This window comes from Mastigoproctus giganteus, chromosome 13 (genome assembly GCF_048544385.1).
Source record: "Mastigoproctus giganteus isolate SK-2022 chromosome 13, ASM4854438v1, whole genome shotgun sequence".
Lineage (NCBI taxonomy): Eukaryota > Metazoa > Arthropoda > Arachnida > Uropygi > Thelyphonidae > Mastigoproctus > Mastigoproctus giganteus.
The window spans coordinates 168,990,146-169,011,533 of NC_143587.1; the positions used below are offsets into that span (position 1 = coordinate 168,990,146).

Genomic DNA, 21,388 nt, shown 5'->3' on the forward strand with positions numbered 1-21,388 from the left:
CACACGCTCCAGGTCGCTACTTATTCTAATAGAAGTTGTGCAAGAATCACCTTCACCTCTGCCTACGGCTACTTTTAAACTATTAGTCCTTGTATCCCCCCAAGCTAGCAGTTTTCCGACTCACCTAACACTGCCTCGATAGCATCAGCAAATATTCTTGCACCCTTTGTTTAGGTGTATCCCATCCCTATAGAAGCAGTCTCTCCTGTTAACAAGTACAGTCCAGGCTGAAAAAAATTCTAACCCTTGAGCCTTGCACAATCTTTCCAGGGCCGAATTGATCGACAAGGCTCTCATCATATACTCCCTTCTATGGTGTCTGGGCAGAATTGCAGACACTTTCAAATTCAACCCTAATTCTCGGCTTTTGTTCAACAGTGACCTGTACTTGTTAAGTAATTCTGCCGGTCTCCTACTCCTAATATCATTAGTGCCAGCGCGTACAACTATATCACCTTTTGTGCCCTTAAAAGATGATATCCGCTCTACAACGTCATCAACCTTTGCCCCTGGCAGACATTGGATAAGGAGGTGATTATTCCCTTGTATAAGGCAATGGTCAGGCCACACCTAGAGTACTGTATACAGGTCTGGAGGACTCATTTCAAGAAGGATGTAGAGCTGCTGGAACGAGTACAGAGAAGGGCAACAAGATTAGTGAATGGAACAAAGGGGTGCTCTTACGAAGAAAGGCTTAAGTTTTGCAAATTACAGTGTCTGTAGACTAGGCACCAGCGAGGTGATCTGATAGAGGTGTATAAAGCCTTGAATGGTTTCAGCATGCTCAATGCTGATGGGATTCTTCCTCTAGCTCAGAATAATCACCTGAGAGCGCATAAATTCAAATTTAGGAAAGACAGATGTAGGATAGACGTGAGGAAATTTGCCTTTAGCCAGCGGGTGGTTGGTTGGTGGAACAGAGTTCCATCCCTTGTAGTGGAGGTTGATAGCCTAAATAAGTTTAAGGCTCAGCTGGACAGGTATTTTGAACGAACAGAGGGGTGAAGTGGAAGTGGGTTTTTTTTTTTTTTTTGGCTGATGCTGCATAAGCTTGCTTTCTTGCATTAAATGCCTCTACTAATGCTAATGCCCTGGTCCTGTTCCACCTATCCACCTTTCCCATATGTAAAGTACTACATAAGGGAAACAGCAACCCCAGAGCAACGTATCAACTCTGTGGTGCTATACTGACAGTGATAGAGAATGAAAAGGACCTGGGGGTAATTGTGCAGGCAGATATGAAGTTCTCTGAGCAGTGCATACGGGCTGCAAGTGTAGCATATGGTGTCTTGTCAATGATATACAGGAATTTTTCTAGCAGGGATAAGGAGGTGATTATTCCCTTGTATAAAGCAATGGTCAGGCCACACCTTGAGTACTGTATACAAGTCTGGAGGCCTCATTTCAAGAAGGATGCAGAGCTGCTGGAACAAGTACAGAAAAGGGCAACAAGATTAATGAATTGAACGAAGGGTTGCTCTTATGAAGGAAGGCTTAAGTTTTGCAAATTACAGTGTCTGGAGACTAGGCACCGGCGAGGCGATCTGATAGAGGTGTATAAGGCTTTGAATGGCTTGAGCATGCTCAATGCCGATGGGATTCTTCCTCTTGCTCAGAATAATCATCTGATAGAGCATATATTCAAATTGAGTAAATACAGATGTAGGATAGATATGCGGAAATTTGCCTTTAGCCCGCGGGTATTTGGTTGGTGGAACAAACTTCCATCCCTTGTCGTGGAATTGATAGCCTAAATAAATTTAAGGCTCAGCTGGACAGGTATTTCTAACGAACGGAGGGGTGAAATGGGAGTGCAGTTTTTGTTATTATTTTTTTATTTTTTATTTTTTGGCTGATGCCGCATAAGCTTGCTTTCTTGCATCATATGCCTCTACTAATGCTAATATTACAGACAGTAAGAGCGCCTATTTTGTCAACTTTGCTCTAGCTCAAGATAAAACCTGGATACTACACTGGTTACAGTTCAACTAAAGGAAATTAAATACATAAAAGAAGATTTGTTATAACAATTTATTTATACTTACTTTTTTAAGGTGTGGTCGCAACAATTGAACAAAATTTGAATTAACACACTCCACACTTAGGCAATTCAAGCGAAATACAGTATTTGCCAACTGGCTAACACTGAAGGACAAATCAAAAAGCTCAGAAATGTGATGCGAAAAAACCGGCCGTACTTTATAGAAATTTGTAATTGGAGTTTCTTTGTTTTTTTCAAAAGTTGTGAAACCCTGTTCCCCTCTGATTTTTTTTTCCATAAGTGATTATAAATCCCGAATTTATAGTTTTTTTTTTTTTTTCACTCTCATAAAATCAAAAATATTTCTGGAATCAGATGTGGCACATACAAAGATAATGCAGTATTTTAGTTTAATAAAATTTTTATTATAAACAAACAATACAGGTTGACCAGAGACTTTCCGTGTTGGGATTATATCTTAATCATCTGACTGGCTGTAGAAAGCAGTCGACTAGGGCGACTTCTCGGTATGTGGTATAGGTAGCTGCACACGTTTTACGGGCACCTCTTACACTGCGGAACGGTGATCCCTTTAACTCTTAATTCGCGCTTTCTAATTGCCTAAAAGGCCAGAGGTGGGTACAATGTTCGCAGGGTTATGTCTCGTAATCCGTTCGTTATGTGGAAGTTTTGTTCGTTCTACGGAAACTATTTTAAATGTAATTACCAAAAGGAATTCAAAAATATTCGCTATAAAGAAGTTTGTGAAATGGAGGTCAGACTGTAATTAAATCAAAAATGAAGCAATATTAAAATATATAACCAGTCAAGTGTACCCTTAAAATGCTGTGCCTGGGGCTCGAACCCTGCTTGCCCCACCCAACTATCGATAATAAGGACTATCTGAATGTTAAGCTGTAGCTTTTTGTAATTACAAAAATAAACTAACCTACTTAGTTTGTATAAATTCAAGCTATATATTACGTACAATTCATTATATGAAATAAAAAAAATCTTAATAACAAAATTAAAACGAAAACAAAATTATTCCAAAAACTAAGCTTCTATTGAAGTTCCGAAATGTCCAGCCGCCATATACAATCAGGTGCAGCAATGTAAATAATAAATTTTCTGTTTATACTCCGGGACGACCAAACAGTCAGAGGAGTTAACAAGATAGACAGAATACAAGAAACAGCACCATATTCAGCAGTCACGGGCTTGAACCCGGTCACTCAAGGCACGTGTACTTATGCACCCGCGCGCCTGACCACTAGGCTACGGCGGCCTATATGCATGCACTGGCCAACAATGACTGCTTCGATAATAATAAATCAGTATTATGTGGCTCCTAAAGGTGCACCCAAAGGGGCTTTACGTACAGATTTTTTTTGCATCAGCATTAGTAAAGGCACATGATGCAAGAAAGCAAGCTTTAGCATCAGCCAAAAAAAAAAAAAAAAACCCTTCTCATTTCACCCATCCACTAGCTCCAAATGTTTATCTAGTTCTGCCTTGAATCTATTTAACCTATCGACTTCTACAACGATAGATAGAAGTTTGTTCCAGCAATCAACCACCTGCTGGCTAAAGGCAAACTTCCACACATCTGTCCTATAACTGTCTTTCCTCAATTTGAATTTATGCCCTCTTGGGCGATTATTCTGAGCAAGAGGAAGAATTCCATCAGCATTGAGCATGCTCAAACCATTCAAGGCTTTATACACCTCAATCAGATCACTTCGCAGGTGCCTAGTCTCCAGACACTAATTTGCAAAACTTAAGCCTTTCTTCATAAGAGCAACCCTTTGTTCCATTCACTAATCTTGTTGCCCTTCTCTGTACTTCTTAAAATGCGGCCTCCAGACCTGTACACAGTACTCTAGGTGTGGCCTGACCATTGCCTTATACAAGGGGATAATCACCTCCTTATCCCTGCTAGAAAAATTCCTCTATATATCATTGACAAGACACTTTTGAAGACGTGCACTGCCCAGAAAACTTCATATATGTTCTATGTGAAACGGGAAACATGCTTTGTAAAAAGGATAGGTGGAATAGGACCAGGGTATGTCTGCCAGGGGCAAAAGTTGATGACGTTGTAGAGCGGATATCATCTTTTAAGGGCACAAAAGGTGATATAGTTGTACACGTTGGCACTAATGACATTAAGAGTAGGAGACCGGCGGAATTACTTGACAAGTACAGGTCACTGATGAAAAAAAGCCATGAATTAGGGTTGAAATTGAAAGTGTCTGCAATTCTGCCCAGACACGATAGGAGGGAGTATATGATGAGAGCCCTGTCAATCAATTCGGCCCTGGAAAGATTGTGCAGGGCTCAAGGGGTAGAATTTTTTTCAGCCTGGTCTGTACTTGTTAACAGGAGAGACTGCTTCTACAGGGATGGGATACACTTAAATAGAAAGGGTGCAAGAATGTTTGCTGATGCTATCGAGGCAATGTTAGGTGGGTCGGAAAACTGCTAGATTGGGGGGATACAAGGACTAATAGATTAACAGTAGCCACTGGCAGAGGTGAAAGTGATTCTTGCACTGCTTCTATTGGAATGAGCCGCAGCCTGGAAAATAAGATGCAGGATATTTCAGAGACTGCTGGGAATCATTGGGGTACAAGTAAACACATGGGTTGTGTTAGGGTAGCTAAGAAAAAGAACAGGTGCATGTATACTTGTGTGTACACCAATGCTAGGAGTTTAGTAAATAAATTTGATGAATTTGAGGTATTGCTCAAAACATCAAAGGCAGATATTGTGGGGATTTCAGAGACGTGGTGTCACACAGATATAAGAAATGCAGAACTGGAATTTGGGGAGTACAATGTCTACAGAAAGGATAGACAGGATAGGAAGGGAGGAGGGGTTATGCTATTAGTTAAAAAACACATAAAATCCAAGGAAGTGAAGCCAGTCGACATCGCTGGACAGTGCAGTGTCGAGTCAGTTTGGTGTGACATAAGCATTGGGAGATCAAAATTGAGGGTAGGAGTGCGCTATAGGCCTAATGACTCTGATGAGTATAATAAGAAACTGTTCGGAGAAATAGAGTGGGCCAGTAAATCAGAGAGTCTTATAATGGGGGATTTTAATTTCCCAGATATTGACTGGAATTTGGGGGCTGGTCACTCACACAGTAGCAAGGCTTTTGTGGATTTATTGGATGATTGTTTTCTACATCAGCATGTTCGGGAGGCAACTAGAGGGAGTAATACTCTTGATTTGATTATCAGTAGTGATTCTTCATGCATTAAGAATCTGCAGATAAATGAACCACTTGGTGGCAGTGATCACAGTGTGCTGAAGTGGGAGTTACTCAAAGAGGTAACTACCATTAGGGGTAAAGGGAAGGGGTATTGCTTTCGTAAAGGCGACTACAATGGACTGAGACAGTATTTAAATTCTATACAGTGGGATCAACTGATGATATTGCCAACAGCAAATTCAAAATGGGAAGCATTCAAAGAACTTATCTTGGAAGCTACTAGGCTTTACATACCAACTAAGAAATATTGTTCAAGGTTTAGGCCTAAATGGTTGTCAGATGAACTAATGAAGCATATGGCAGAGAAGAAAAATGCATGGGATACATACAAATTAACACGTGACACGGACGCCTATGATAGATACAAGTTGATCTGTAACCAAGTTACAAAGGAGGTTAGGCAGGCGAAGGCAGATTACGAGAGATCCTTGGCAAGGGATGCGAAGAAAAACAGCAAAGAGTTCTTTACTTATGTAAACTCTAGAAGGAAGGGGATGAATCAGATTGGTCCACTTGAGATCGATGGGTCAACTGTTGATGACCCTGCTCGGGTAGCTAACAAACTAAATGAATATTTTGCATCGACATTCACACATGAGGAGTTATTCAGCGAGGGGAATGCCAGAGGTGTATTCAACTCTAGCAGTAAGCTAGAGAATCTTGTAATAACTGAGAGCAAAGTGGAGGAGAAATTGTTGAAGATAAACACAAGAAAGGCACCTGGGGTGGATGGGATCTATCCAGTTATATTAAAGGAGGCAAGCAAACCCTTAGCCATAATTATGAGAGCTTCCTTGGACTCAGGGGAGGTACCCATTGACTGGAGATGTGCAAATGTGACCCCAATTCACAAAGGGGTATCAAAGGCTGACACAAGTAATTATAGACCTGTGAGTTTAACTTCTGTTCCCGGAAAATTAATGGAGGCACTGGTGAAAGAAGCACTGCAGGATCATCTAGACAAGACTTCAGTTATAGCTAGGACACAGCATGGTTTTGTTAAGGGGAAGTCTTGCCTGACCAATTTGATTGGATACTATGATGCAGTCACAAAAGAACTGGATGCAGGGAATAACTTTGATATTATATACTTGGATCTTAGAAAGGCTTTTGATACTGTTGCACATGGAAGACTGCTGCACAAATTGGAGCAGTGTGGCATTGGAGGCAAGTTGCTGCTATGGATAAAGGGGTGGTTGAGGGGGAGAAGACAGAGTGGTAATCAATGGACACTGCTCATCGTGGACTAATGTTATTAGTGGAGTCCCTCAGGGTTCAGTATTGGGGCCTTTATTGTTTTCTGTATTTATAAATGATATTGATGATGGTATATCAGGCTTAATGTCCAAGTTTGCAGACGATACGAAGGTTGGCAGGGTTGTCAAGGACACTACTGACACTATGCTGCTGCAACAGGATTTGGAAAGGTTGAGCAGATGGGCTTCGAGGTGGCAAATGAAGTTTAACATTGACAAATGTAAAGTACTACATATGGGAAACAGCAACCCCAGAGCAACGTATCAACTCTGTGGTACTACACTGACAGTGGTAGAGAATGAAAGGGACCTGGGGGTGGTGGTGCAGGCAGATATGAAGTTCTCTGAGCAGTGCAGACGAGCTGCAAGAGTAGCTCACGGTGTATTGTCAATGATATATAGGAATTTTTCTAGCAGGGATAAGGATGTGATTATTCCCTTGTATAAGGCAATGGTCGGGCCACACCTAGAGTACTGTATACAGGCCTGGAGGCCTCATTTCAGGAAGGATGTAGAGCTGCTGGAACGAGTACAGAGAAGGGCAACTAGATTGGTGAATGCAACAAAGGGGTTCTCTTACGAAGAAAGGCTTAAGTTTTGCAAATTACAGTGTCTGGAAACTAGGCACCAGCGGGGTGATCTGATAGAGGGGTACAAAGCCTTGAATGGTTTGAGCATGCTCAATGCTGATGGGATTCTTCCTCTAGCTCAGAAAAATCACCTGAGAGGGCATAAATTCAAATTGAGGAAAGACAGATGTAGGATAGATGTCCGGAAATTTGCCTTTAGCCAGCGGGTGGTTGGTGGGTGGAACAGACTTCCATCCCTTGTCGTGGAAGTTGATAGCCTAAATAAGTTTAAGGCTCAGCTGGACAGGTATTTCGAACGAACAGAGGGGTGAAGTGGAAGTGGTTATTTTTATTTATTTATGTTACTTTTTTTTTTTTTTTTTTGGCTGATGCTGCATAAGCTTGCTTTCTTGCATCAAATGCCTCTACTAATGCTAATGCTAATGTAAAGCTTCAATTATTTTGCTGGAATTAATACAAACAAAATAACCATCTGGTATTTAAACTGGATAATTTGTTGCATTATTATATCACTTATAATCGTTTTGCATCTTACAGGTGCAATGCGATTATAGTTGGCTCTACAAGATTTTTCTTATCCAATTTAGTGTTTTGTAAATTCAATCATGCTAAACATTTATAAGGGTATCTCAAAAATATTGGTAAACATTTAGGGGAGGTAGGTAACATCTAAAAGTATGTGAATTGCATAGGAACCCATTACTGGAAATGTCACGGGGGAAAGTAGTAGCAGAGGAACAAGAAGCAGAAATGACACAAGACAGTAATTAGTGGCAAACATTTATTTGACATAATATTAACAATGGAGTACGAGATGGGTGCATTTCATGATGTTACAACAGATGCTCGAAGGTTCCACCATGAGACGCGATGCATGCGTGACACTGACGCAGCATGGATTGGCAAACAGTCGAACCTAGAGTTTCTTTGAAACTCTAGATGTATTCTCGTCTGTGCAGCAGCGCAGACGAGTCTCACCATGAGATTCATTTCCATCTCCACAGGCGATTCATACACGATAGATTTGAGGGCCCCCCACAGAAAGAAATCTAGGCTCGATAAATTAGTTGAGCGTGGGGGCCAGGCAACAGGTCCACCGAAGCCAATCCATCGATGCCCAAAATGCCTGTTCAAATGGTCATGAACACACCTTCCATAATGGGCAGGCGCCCCGTCATGTTGAAACAAAATGTTGCATCTTACATTTGCTGGAACATCTTCAAGTAACCCTGGTAGAACTTGTTCAAGAAAGATTCGATATTTAGCAGAGTTCATGCAGGATGGTAACAGGTATGGGCCGACTAAGCAGTCACCGACCATATCTGCCCACAGAATTATTGCGAAGCGATGTTGTGCCGCATGTGGGTGCACACCATGTGGGTTGTCATGTTCCCACACATGAGTATTGTGCTGATTGAATAAGCCCTCCTGAGTGAAATAAGCCTCATCAATTAACAAAACATAGGCTGGAAAATTCAAGTCTTGAACACTTTCTTGGAGAAACCACTGCACAAAAGCCACACGTGCAGAATGATCTTGGGGGAGCAATAACTGAACCCTTTGGAGATTATTATTATTATTAATAGCCATATGATGCAAGGAAGCCTAAGGCTTATGCTGCACCAGGAAAAAAAAAGTTCCCGAGTTACCCTAAGAGAGAGAGAGAGAGAGAGAGTCAAAAGTAGAAGGGAATCACCAAGAAAGAGAAGAATGATGATATCAAGCTCAGGACCCTGGGTGTGCCAAGCCCATACTCACCAGATGTGAACCCCCGGGGTTGTTTGAAAGGGGTGTTAGGAATTGGTGTGCCAGACACGCTGTACACTGCAACGAGACACTCCTAAGGCAGAGGCAATGGCACGTGTGCTGGTAGTAGGATTATTCTGGTCAGCATTCAACAAACGTTTGTTGAATGTCATCCAGAATAACTTTTTTCCATGGCGGGAGTTTGCGTCGAATGTGGTCTGCTTGCACTATTCCTGTTACCTCCAAATGACCCATAATCACAGAAATTTTGATGCACACATGCAACCAAACGGTGGTCCGGTACGTCTGTCTGGGAAGCGTTCTCCATAAATCCGTTGAGCGGCTCTTCCATTGTCCTCTGAAAATCCACACTAGGTGCATGTCTGCCAGCTCACAGTTCATATATCGATGCATGCTCTTCGTGTGGCGACTACTGCTTGAATGAGTAAACCAGAAATTTTCTCTCTCACGAACTGATGAACAGTGCCATCTACTGACTTACGGTGACGTTTATGGTTATGGGTTCCTATGCGATTCACATTCCTTTAGATGTTAACTACCTCCCCTAAATGTTTGTACCAATATTTTTGAGACACCCTGTATATACAGATCTAACTTAATTATCATAACTTTGCCATTTGTGTAGAGCATATTATTTTTAATAATTCAATGTTTTCCTAATTTTCTGGAAAGTCATTTTGACAATGTGATGCAGTCTGATTGTATCACACAATTTTGTGAAAATGCTATATCAATAAACAATAAAAGATTCCACTTTTAATTTTATAAAATTATGTAATATGAACTTTTTAGATATTTTAATTAATTAAAATATTTTTCATTTCTAGGTCAAGCATGTGCAAATTCAGTATTGGGGTTTAATATTTTCAACTGTCCCTGTGTGAAAGGTTTAAACTGTGCTTCCAATGGAACAGGGGTAAGTTTTAAAGGAACAGCACATGTTCTATAGCCGACCGGGCTAGCCGAGTGGGTAAAGTACCTGCCCGGTAACCCAAAGGTCGCGGGTTCGATTCCCGCCTCGGGCTTGGATCAAAGTACTACAAAAAAACCTTAGGAGGTGCAATATGGCCACAGAAGCCGATGCGCCAACAACTACCAAATCAAAAAAAAAAAAAAAAAAAAAAAAACATGTTCTATTCGGTCTGAGGAATTTAGAATCAGTCATTCTGACAATGAACTCAGCCATGCAGGCTCAAATCACAATAGATTCAAATGCATGTGCTTGTGTCCTCTTATGATCTTCACCACTTAGCTATGTTGGGGCCTGATCACATGTGTGAAATACATACAGGGTGATTCACTACCAGTGCGACAAACTTGCAGGAGGTGTAGGGGGCACAAAGACGAATCGGAATCACATAGCATTGCAGGGTCCGAAATGCCTTTGTCACGAGGTAGAGAACGTTGAACGGAAGGTTGCATGAACAGCGATCCCGCTGAAAGTCAGCATTTGTGAACCAGTTCCCGAAGAAGTAGGATGGACGAGTATTCAAACGTTGAACTGGCCGACATGCACCTCACATATGGAACTGCGGGCTGTAACGGGCGCGGCGCTCTGCGCTTGTACCAGGAACGTTTCCCGCACAGGCGTGCTCCTCATCATTATACGATTTTTGCACGTGTGCACAGAAGGTTACGTGAGACTGGTTGTTTCACGAGAGGTACCATGAATCGGGAGCGAGCGACGAGGACACCAGACAATGAGGAGAATGTCCTACGTCTTGCAGAAGGCAATCCGAGTACGAGTACTCGAGCAATAGGCCAACGATTGGGTATTTCCCAATCCACCGTATGGAGGATACTGTCAACACAACAAATTAGTTCAAACCATCTGCAACGCTTCCAATCATTGGAGCCTGCGGATTATCCACTCTGGAGGACTTTTGCTACTTGGTTTCTTCAACAGAAACGGTTCGCAAATGCTGACTTCCAGCAGGATCGCTGTTCACGCGACCTCCTGTTCAACGTCCTCTACTGCATGACGAAAGCATTTCGGACCATGCAATGCTATGTGATTCCAATTCGTCTTTGTGCCCCCTACGCCTCCTGCAAGTCTGTCGCACTGGTAGTGAATCACCCTGTATATATCTAATTTACACTCAATCAAAGATGGATAAGGAGTAGAGGGATGGCAAGAAGTGACTAAAATTAATTTTAGTTAATTAATGTAAGTGACTAAAATTAATGTACTGTAATTCTACCTTTGCAACAACCTTTCCTTCAATTTTTGCACATTTTGATGGAAATATTCCGCCATTTATCATGAAGGAAATTTTTGAGAACTGCCTTGAAATCAGTCTCAGTTAACACATACATTAAAAAGTTAAATATTTCAAAGACTTATTATCATAATTATTAATAAAACAACAACAACAACAACTAAATAAACAGTACAGCTCTTTGCAATAAAGCATTAATATGAAGTAAAATTTTATATTTTTGATTTGTTAGCATTAGCATTAGTAGAGGCATATGATGCAAGAAAGCAAGCTTATTCAGCATCAGCCAAAAAAAAAAAAAAAAAACACACACCACTCCTATTTCACCTCTCCATTCGCTCGAAATACCTGTCCAGTTGAGCCTTAAATTTGTTTAGGCTATCAACTTCAACAACGAGTGATGGAAGTCGGTTCCACCAACCAACCACCCGCTGGCCAAAGGCAAATTTCCGCACATCTATCCAACATCCGTCCTTCCTCAATTTGAATTTATGCCCTCTGAGCTGATTATTCTGAGCAAGATGAAGAATCCCATTGGCATTGAGCATGCTCAAACCATTCAAAGCCTTATACACCTCTATCAGATCACCTCGCCGGTGCCTAGTCTCCAGACTCTGTAATTTGCAAAACTTAAGCCTTGTTATTTTAGTTTAAAATACACTAAATTTTGTAGCAGTAAAGACCCTAAAATTCCTTAGTGCTTCAAGGGTTCCAAATGGATTTAAATGAATTACTGCCTCCTTGGACTTCTTGGAATCTGAACTTCACTGAACACAGACTGTACCCGAGCAAACCATTCCTTTACTAGCATGCTGTTCTCTTAACAGCAGGTCATCGGTCATTGCATTTTATGGCAAGAATCATTGTTCTCTTGAAATGTGTGTGGCCTTTCATTGTAAACTTCATTAGTACAGTATTGTCTGGAACAGACCTCGACAAATTAAAAAAAAAAAAAAACTCTCCGTGCCACTGACAAAAGTTAATTGTTCTACTTGAAAGGAAGGAAGAGGACCTCATAATAAAAATTAGTGTAGTCTTCTGGAACACCCATTACACAGTAAAGTTCACTTGTGTAATGTGAAAATACTAGTGTTTACTTTGCTTGCTTGTTAGCATTAAATTCAAATAATGGTAACTTCCCCCAAAGCAAATAATATCAATTAATTTGACATTGTTACAGCCTATTGGATGTTTGTGATAATTAACTGTGTGAAAATTAAAAGCTTTTAAATTTCTTTATGTGATTAACTTTACTACACATTAAATTTGTCATATAAATAATATAACAGCATATCAATGTAAATCAAAATCACAAGAGATGTTAAATTACTCAGTAGCTTCGAAGTTAATAAACCCAACTTGCAACCATCGCGTATGCAGGCAAAGTTCTATAAGATAAACAGTGTAAAGCTTTGAATATTCATTTTTTAATCCCAATGAAAAAATGAACTTGATACCTGACTGCACAATTATCCTCCAGGGCCTTTTCATTTTCCACTAATCTGAGTGCAGTACCACACAGTTGGTGCCTTACTCTGGGATTACTGCTATCCATATGCAGTACTTTCCATTTGTCAATGTTAAATTTCAAATGCCATTTCTCAGCCCATCTGCATAACTTTTCTAATTCCTGTTGCAGCATACTGTCATTAATCACCCTGCCAACTTTTGTATCATCTGCAAATTGTATTTTATGTGCTTCAACTGCATTTCCTAACATAACACCAATTATAGCACATATCTTTACATAAATCCTGTAGTGCAGATGTTGTATGCTTAAGGTAATTCAAGCCATACATATAGTCAGAGTAGACTGCCTGTAGAGTCTGCAAATAAATATATTAGCATTGGCATTAGTAGAGGCATATGATGCAAGAAAGCAAGCTTATGCAGCATCAGCCAAAAAAAAAAAAAAAAAAACCCGCTCCCAATTCACCACTCTGTTCATTCCAAATACCTGTCCAGCTCAGCCTTAAATTTATTTAGGCTACCAACTTCCACAACAAAGGATGGAAGTTCGTTCCACCAACCAACCAACTACCCGCTGGTTAAAGGCAAACTTCTGCACAATCTATCCTACATCTGTCTTTCCTCAATTTGAATTTATGCTCTTTCAGGTGATTATTCTGAGCAAGAGGAAGAACGCCATCAGCATTGAGCATGCTCAAACCATTCAAGGCTTTATACACCTCATTCAGATCACCTCGCAGGTGCCTAGTCTCCAGACACTGTAATTTGCAAAACTTAAGCCTTTCTTCATAAGAGCAACTCTTTGTTCCATTCACTAATTTTGTTGCCCTTCTCTGTACTCGTTCCAACAGCTCTATAGCCTTCTTAAAATGAGGCCTCCAGACCTGTATACAGTACTCAAGGTGTGGCCTGACCATTGCCTTATACAAGGGAATCCCTCCTAGAAAAATTCCTATATATCATAGGAATTTTTCTAGGGCACAAATTTAAGGGCACAAAAGGTGATATAGTTGTACACGTTGGCACTAACGATATTAAGAGTAGGAGACCGGCAGAATTACTTAACAAGTACAGGTCACTGTTGAACAAAAGCCGAGAATTAGGGTTGAATTTGAAAGTGTCTGCAATTCTGCCCAGACACGATAGGAGGGAGTATATGATGAGAGCCTTGTCGATCAATTCGGCCCTGGAAAGATTGTGCAAGGCTCAAGGGGTAGAATTTTTTTCAGCCTGGAATGTACTTGTTAACAGGAGAGATTGCTTCTACAGGGATGGGATACACTTAAATAGAAAGGGTGCAAGAATATTTGCTGATGCTATCGAGGCAGTGTTAGGTGGGTCGGAAAACTGCTAGCTTGGGGGGAGACAAAGACCAATAGATTGACAGTAGCCACTGGCAGAGGTGAAAGAGATTCTTGCACTGCTTCTATTAGAATGAGCAGAAGCCTGAAAAACAAGATGCATGGTATTTCAGAGACTGCTGGGAGCCATTGCGGTACAAGTAAACACATGGGTTGTGTTAGGGTAGCTAAGAATAGAAACAGGTGCAGGTATACTTGCGTGTACACCAATGCTAGGAGTTTAGTAAATAAATTTGATGAATTTGAGGTATTGCTCAAAACATCAAAGGCAGATATTGTTGGGATATCAGAGACGTGGTGTCACACAGATATAAGGGATGCAGAAATGCAATTTGGGGAGTACAACGTCTACAGAAAGGATAGACAGGATAGGAAGGGGGGAGGGGTTATGCTATTAGTTAAGAAACACATAAAAACCAAGGAAGTGAAGCCAGTCGACATCGCTGGACAGTGCAGTGTTGAGTCAGTTTGGTGTGACATAAGCATTGGGAGATCAAAATTGAGAGTAGGAGTGTGCTATAGGCCTAATGACTCTGATGAGTATAATAAGGAACTGTACAGGGAAATAGAGTGGGCCAGTAAATCAGAGAGTCTTATAATGGGAGATTTTAATTTCCCAGATATTGACTGGAATTTGGGGGCTGGTTACTCACACACTAACAGGGCTTTTGTGGATTTATTGGATGATTGTTTTCTACATCAGCATGTTCGGGAGGCAACTAGAGGGAGTAATACTCTTGATTTGATTATCAGCAGTGATTCTTCATGCATTAAGAATCTGCAGATAAATGAACCACTAGGTGGCAGTGATCACAGTGTGCTGAAGTGGGATTTACTGAAAGAGGTAACTACCATTAGGGGTAAAGGGAAGGGTTATTGCTTCCGTAAAGGCGACTACGATGGACTGAGACAGTATTTAAATTCTATACAGTGGGACCAACTGATGATGTTACCAACAGCAAATTCAAAATGGGAAGCATTCAAAGAACTTATCTTGGAAGCTACTAGGCTTTACATACCAACTAAGAAATATTGTTCAAGGTTTAGGCCAAAATGGATGTCAGATGAACTAATGAGGCATATGGCAGAGAAGAAAAATGCATGGGATACTTACAAATTAACACATGACACAGAAGCCTATGATAGATACAAGTTGATATGCAACCAAGTTACAAAGGAGGTTAGGCAGGCGAAGGCAGATTACGAGAAATCCTTGGCAAGGGATGCAAAGAAAAACAGCAAAGAGTTCTTTACTTATGTAAACTCTAGAAGGAAGGGGATGAATCAGACTGGTCCACTTGATATTGATGGGTCAACTGTTGATGATCCTGCTCAGGTAGCTAACAAACTAAATGAATATTTTGCATTGACATTCACTCATGAGGAGTTATTCAGCAAGGGGAATGCCAGAGGTGTATTCAACTCTAGCAGTAAGCTACAGAATCTTGAAATAACTGGGAGTAAAGTGGAGGAGAAACTGTTGACGATAAACACAAGAAAGGCACCCGGGGTGGATGGGATCTATCCAGTTATATTAAAGGAGGCAGCAAAGGAAGTAAGCAAACCCTTAGCCATAATTATGAGAGCTTCCTTGGACTCAGGGGAGGTACCCATAGACTGGAAAAGTGCAAATGTGACCCCAATTCACAAAGGAGGTTCAAAGGCTGACACAAGTAATTATAGACCTGTGAGCTTAACTTCTGTTCCAGGAAAATTAATGGAGGCACTGGTTAAAGAAGCACTGCAGGATCATTTAGACAAGACTTCAGTTATAGCTCAGAGACAGCATGGATTTGTTAAGGGGAAGTCTTGCCTGACCAACTTGATTGGATACTATGATGCAGTCACAAAAGAACTGGATGCAGGGAATAACTTTGATATTATATACTTGGATCTTAGAAAGGCTTTTGATACTGTTGCACATGGAAGACTGCTACACAAATTGGAGCAGTGTGACATTGGAGGCAAATTGCTGCTATGGATAAAGGGGTGGTTGAGGGGGAGAAGACAGAGAGTGGTAATCAATGGACACTGATCATCGTGGACTAATGTTATTAGTGGAGTCCCTCAGGGCTCAGTGTTGGGTCCATTATTGTTTTCTGTATTTATAAATGATATTGATGATGGTATATCGGGCTTAATGTCCAAGTTTGCAGATGATACAAAGGTTGGCAGGGTTGTCAAGGACACTACTGACACTATGCTGCTGCAACAGGATCTGGAAAGGTTGAGCAGATGGGCTGAGAGGTGGCAAATGAAGTTTAACATTGACAAATGTAAAGTACTACACATGGGAAAAAGCAACCCCAGAGCAACGTATCAACTCTGTGGTACTACACTGACAGTGGTAGAGAATGAAAGGGACTTGGGGGTGATTGTGCAGGCAGATATGAAGTTCTCTGAGCAGTGCAGACGGGCTGCAAGAGTAGCTCATGGAGTATTGTCAATGATATACAGGAATTTTTCCAGCAGGGATAAGGAGGTGATTATTCCATTGTATAAGGCAATGGTCAGGCCACACCTAGAGTACTGTATACAGGTCTGGAGGCCTCATTTCAAGAAGGATGTAGAGCTGCTGGAACGAGTACAGAGAAGGGCAACAAGATTAGTGAATGGAACAAAGGGGTGCTCTTACGAAGAAAGGCTTAAGTTTTGCAAATTACAGTGTCTGGAGACTAGGCACCAGCGAGGTGATCTGATAGAGGTGTATAAAGCCTTGAATGGTTTAAGCATGCTCAATGCTGATGGGATTCTTCCTCTAGCTCAGAAAAATCACCTGAGAGGGCATAAATTCAAATTGACGAAAGACAGATGTAGGATAGACGTGCGGAAATTTGCCTTTAGCCAGCGGGTGGTTGGTTGGTGGAACAGACTGCCATCCCTTGTGGTGGAGGTTGATAGCCTAAATAAGTTTAAGGCTCAGCTGGACAGTTATTTTGAACGAACAGAGGGGTGAAGTGGAAGGGGTTTTTTTTTTTTTTTTTGGCTGATGCTGCATAAGCTTGCTTTCTTGCATCAAATGCCTCTACTAATGCTAATGCTAATGCTAATCATTGACAAGACACTATGAGCTACTCTTGCAGTCCATCTGCACTGCTCAGAAAACTTCATATCTGTCTGAACAACCACTGTCAGTGTGGTACCACAGAGTAGATACATTACTCTGGGATTACTGCTTCCCATATGTTGTACTTTACATTTGTCAATGTTAAACTTCATTTGCGAACTCTCAGCCCTTCTGCTCAACTTTTCTAGATCATGTTGCAGCAGCGTACTGTCATTAGTGTCCTTAACAACCCTGCCAACCTTCATATCGTCTGCAAACTTGGACATTAAGCTTGATATACCATCATCAGTATAATTTATAAATACAGAAAACAACAATGGACCCAACACTAAACCCTGAGGGACTCCACTAATAACATTAGTCCACGATGATCAGTGTCCATTGATTACCACTCTCTGTCTTCTCTCATTCAACCATCCCTTTATCCATAGCAGCAATTTGCCTCCAGTGCCACACTGCTCCAATTTGTTCAGCAGTCTTCCATGTGCAACAGTATCAAAAGTCTTTCTAAGATTCAAATATATGATATCAAAGTTATTTCCTGCATCCAGTTCCTTTGTGACAACATCATAGTATCCAGGAAAATTGGTCAGGCAAGACTTTCCCTTAACAAAACCATGCTGTGTCTGAGCTATAACTGAAGTCTTGTCTAGATGATCCTGCAGTGCTTCTTTAACCAGTGCTTCCATTAATTTTCCCGGAACAGAAGTTAAACTAACAGGTCTATAATTACTTGCGTCACCCCTTGATCCTCCTTTATGAATTGGGTTCACATTTGCACATCTCCAGTCCATGGGTAGGTCCCCTGGGTCCAAAAAAGTTCTCATAATTATGGCTAAGGGTTTGCTTACTTCCTTTGCTGCTTCCTTTAATATAACTGGATAGATCCCATCCACCAGGGTGCCTTTTTTATGTTTATCTTCAACAATTTCTCCTCCACTTTCCTCTCAGTTATTACCTATGTACATTCAACATAATATGCCATCATTAGACAAATGGAATCCCAGATCTGTGGAAATTTTGTGGCTAAATAAATGGGATCATTGAATTAAAGAACCTAAAAGAACCTAAAGAGCATGGTACAAAAGAAGTTTTTCCAAAGCTGACAAGAAAAATATAGGTAATGATGAAACTATGGCAAAAATAAGAAAATTTTAATTTTATTGTAATTATGTTTGTTTGTTTGTTATTTGGTTTTTAGGAGCATTGGCAACTAAGGCCATATTGCTCCTTGGATATGCGGTGGTCATTCCCTGACCTTTCCGCATCCTCCGTATTTGGTGGTGACGGGCTCGAACCCCGGTCTAATCAAGAAGCGTGTGCTACGCACTACTGCTCCTTCCCACCTGGCTAGGGAGACGCCTTATTGTAATTATATATCCTTATTTATTTGTATACTTTTGTATAAAATAGTTTCATTTTTAATTAAATATTTTTGTATTCCGTATAATGATTTTACACACATTTTAATTTCCCACTGCACATCAGAATAAATTTTGGTTTGAGTCATGTATCAAATAAAGGTCATCAAATAATCTTTTTGGCTAAGATTAAAATAATTACTAGCTGTACCCGTTGTGAAAATTTTGCATTTAGTAGCAGAGTTTTTCTTTAGCAGTTTTAAAGAAATGTAGTCCATGTTCTGTCGTGAACAGGTAAGCCAGTATGCACCGAATCCCTTCTCATTTCTTGTATCTCAGGAAGCTTATAAATTTTTCGAATCATCTTTCTGATTATTCAAAATGTAGTACAGTCTCTATAATACTTGTTTGAAACAAACATTTTTTATATTCTTGTGCCCTTCTTGTAACCTTATCTTAACATGCTGGAATGATCTGACCCGAGACATTTCTATATACAATTGGCCACGACTAAATACAGGGTTAATAAGTGAAATTCTGACTCTATCAAACGTTTGCCCTTGACTTTTATTTATAGTCATTGCCAAAGTTAGCCAAATAGGAAACTGCCATCTCTTAAATTAGAATGGGAAAGCCGAATCGGATGGATTTTTAGAATTAAATCTAAACATGGTAAGAATTGCCATTTTCCTTCAGCTTCTCCTGTTATTATTTCTAGATCCAAAGAATTCTGATGCATATCTTTCACTATAAGTCTCATACCATTGATCAATCTTTCTGAAATTGCCATATTCCTTGACAATAAAGCTTGACAACGAACACGCTTTCACTAAGTAAGCCAATACTGTGACATATTAAATCTTTGGATCCATAAATGCACATTTCAGACCAATCCTGGATGCATTTGCAGGAGCATGAAAATGCATTTCTTCTTTGTCAGTCAGAGTAGCATAACGGGGCTAAGGTAGTCAGCACTAGTAGACAAAACTGGCCTATTCCGTAAAATAAAACTATTCAGAATTTTTATATTTTCCCATTTTTCTATACACCTAGGAAGAAATATATTCAAATTGAGACCACTTTCAGCCTGATCGGTTAGGCCTATCATTCACAATGGCCATCTCAAGAAAACAGCTTCCATATTAATATATAGATTTTGCTTAAAGGAATTTTTTTATTCTAATCAATAAAAATGGAGAGATTCCATTTTGACTCCATTTCTAGTGGACTGCTTCTCTTTGAGTCACTTACTTTGCAATTGTTGGAATGTGTTTATGACAATTTCCTTATTAACTACAACAGCAAGAACAATGAACAGTCCTGCATGTTGTAGACACCAAACCAAGAGCCTTTCCTCCAGCATCAGATCAATGTAGTACATCTAAGTTCTAATCTACTGTAATAGCAGATTTCTTCGATCTTTGCCACAGTGGTTTTCTTTCATTTTTCATTATTGTAGTGGGAAAACACCAAAAAAAAGCCCCAGATGCATCTAAACCACACAAGTATCATGTCACACTAATCAACAAATCAGGCATCATTTGATTCCTGATTTGCTGAATTAAGAATTGAATCAGTTTCTCTGAAATGAATTTGCTGTATTCTAATGCCACTACAGTTTGTATCATGCATACAAATTAACATAACTGTGTAAATTTAATGTTTATGATGAGGAGCCAAGTATACCAGTGGAACTTTGAAAAAATGCACCAGAGACAATTACTAATTTCGAGAAGATACCCCTTTAGTGCTGGAAAATTGGCTAAGCAAGTTCAATAGTAACCCCAGGGGCTCACATTTGGTGAATATGGTCTTGATCCTGAGAGGATCCTGAGCTGGATATCATCATCATTCTTTTTCCCTTCTACTTTCTCTCTCTCTCGGGGTAATTCAGAAATTTTTTTTTTGCCTGTTGTAGCATAAGCCTCAGGCTTCCTTGTACCATACGGATAATAATAATAGTTATTATTATCCTAAGTGTGATAAAACAACACAAACACCACTCCTTTTTACTTATTGCAATATGCACACTATGTCATAGAAAATGACTAGGGAATTTTAGGGGAAAGGGAATTACTTGAATCTTTAATACTGTGAAACCCAATTTGTTATATTTTATGAACAATGAAAAATAGAGTACTAGTGTACACTGTGTTATGCAATTAGATTGGTCAAACATGAACTTACCTTGATGAATGCATGCTAATTGCCTTGTGATCCATCTTATTCACTCCACGATTTTCACAGTAGTCAAATTTACACATAAATTACTTTTTTTAAACTTTTTTAGATTACTTATTTTTTAAATTCAGAAAAAATAAATAAATTATCACTGTGCAACAGCAGACATCTGTCACTTAAATTATTCAATTACATTTTTAGTTTCCAAATGAGATTCACTTCCCTTTCAAATTATTGTATAGTTTCAAATACACCTTCAGCATCTAAAGCCATTTTATTTTTAAAACATTTATTAAATTTAATTTTTAAAAAACATGTAATTAGCCATTTTCTGAATTGCAAATTTATTTAAATATTACTATATTTAATATCTAAAATATCTGTGATTCTAAATTTTAAGTATCTATTCTATTTTCAGCATTTCTGTGTATAACTAGAGGATCCAACTGTCAGGATTTATGACAGCATAGAAGTGGATCGGAATGTAAAGCTGTATATGGCTAAACTGAACAAATTAAGTACATCTAATAAAAAACTGTTAAAAATAATTCATAATGATATATAACTTTCCTTGTCTAAAAGTATAACTTAGTTAACAGTATATATCTTAATTTTCAAATAAAAGATGTTATTCAGAACTGAAAACAATTTTAACTAATTTAAATCACATTTCATACCAATATTCTGTATGAAAAAAAGTATGCAAGTATTACTCCAGAAGTTAGAATGAAATAAAATGGTATAACATTTTGTATGTTATACCAATTTCATTAAAACTGCCCACTGCAGGTGATGGTAGATGGCTCTCTGTCTTCTAACTTCTGCTGGCATTTCCCTAATGTTCAGTTCTTTCTC

The 21,388-nt window shown here is 39.6% G+C and overlaps 1 long non-coding RNA gene across 1 annotated transcript in view; it reads left to right on the forward strand.

Annotated features, from left to right (window-relative positions):
• LOC150076597 (uncharacterized) overlaps positions 1–21,039 on the forward strand; it is a 134,234-nt gene extending 113,195 nt beyond the window's left edge. Inside the window, exons 3-4 of the long non-coding RNA XR_016547825.1 lie at positions 9,702–9,790; positions 20,952–21,039. This is a non-coding gene — a long non-coding RNA (uncharacterized LOC150076597). The remainder of the gene's footprint in view (positions 1–9,701; positions 9,791–20,951) is intronic.
• Positions 21,040–21,388: the final 349 nt, after the last annotated feature.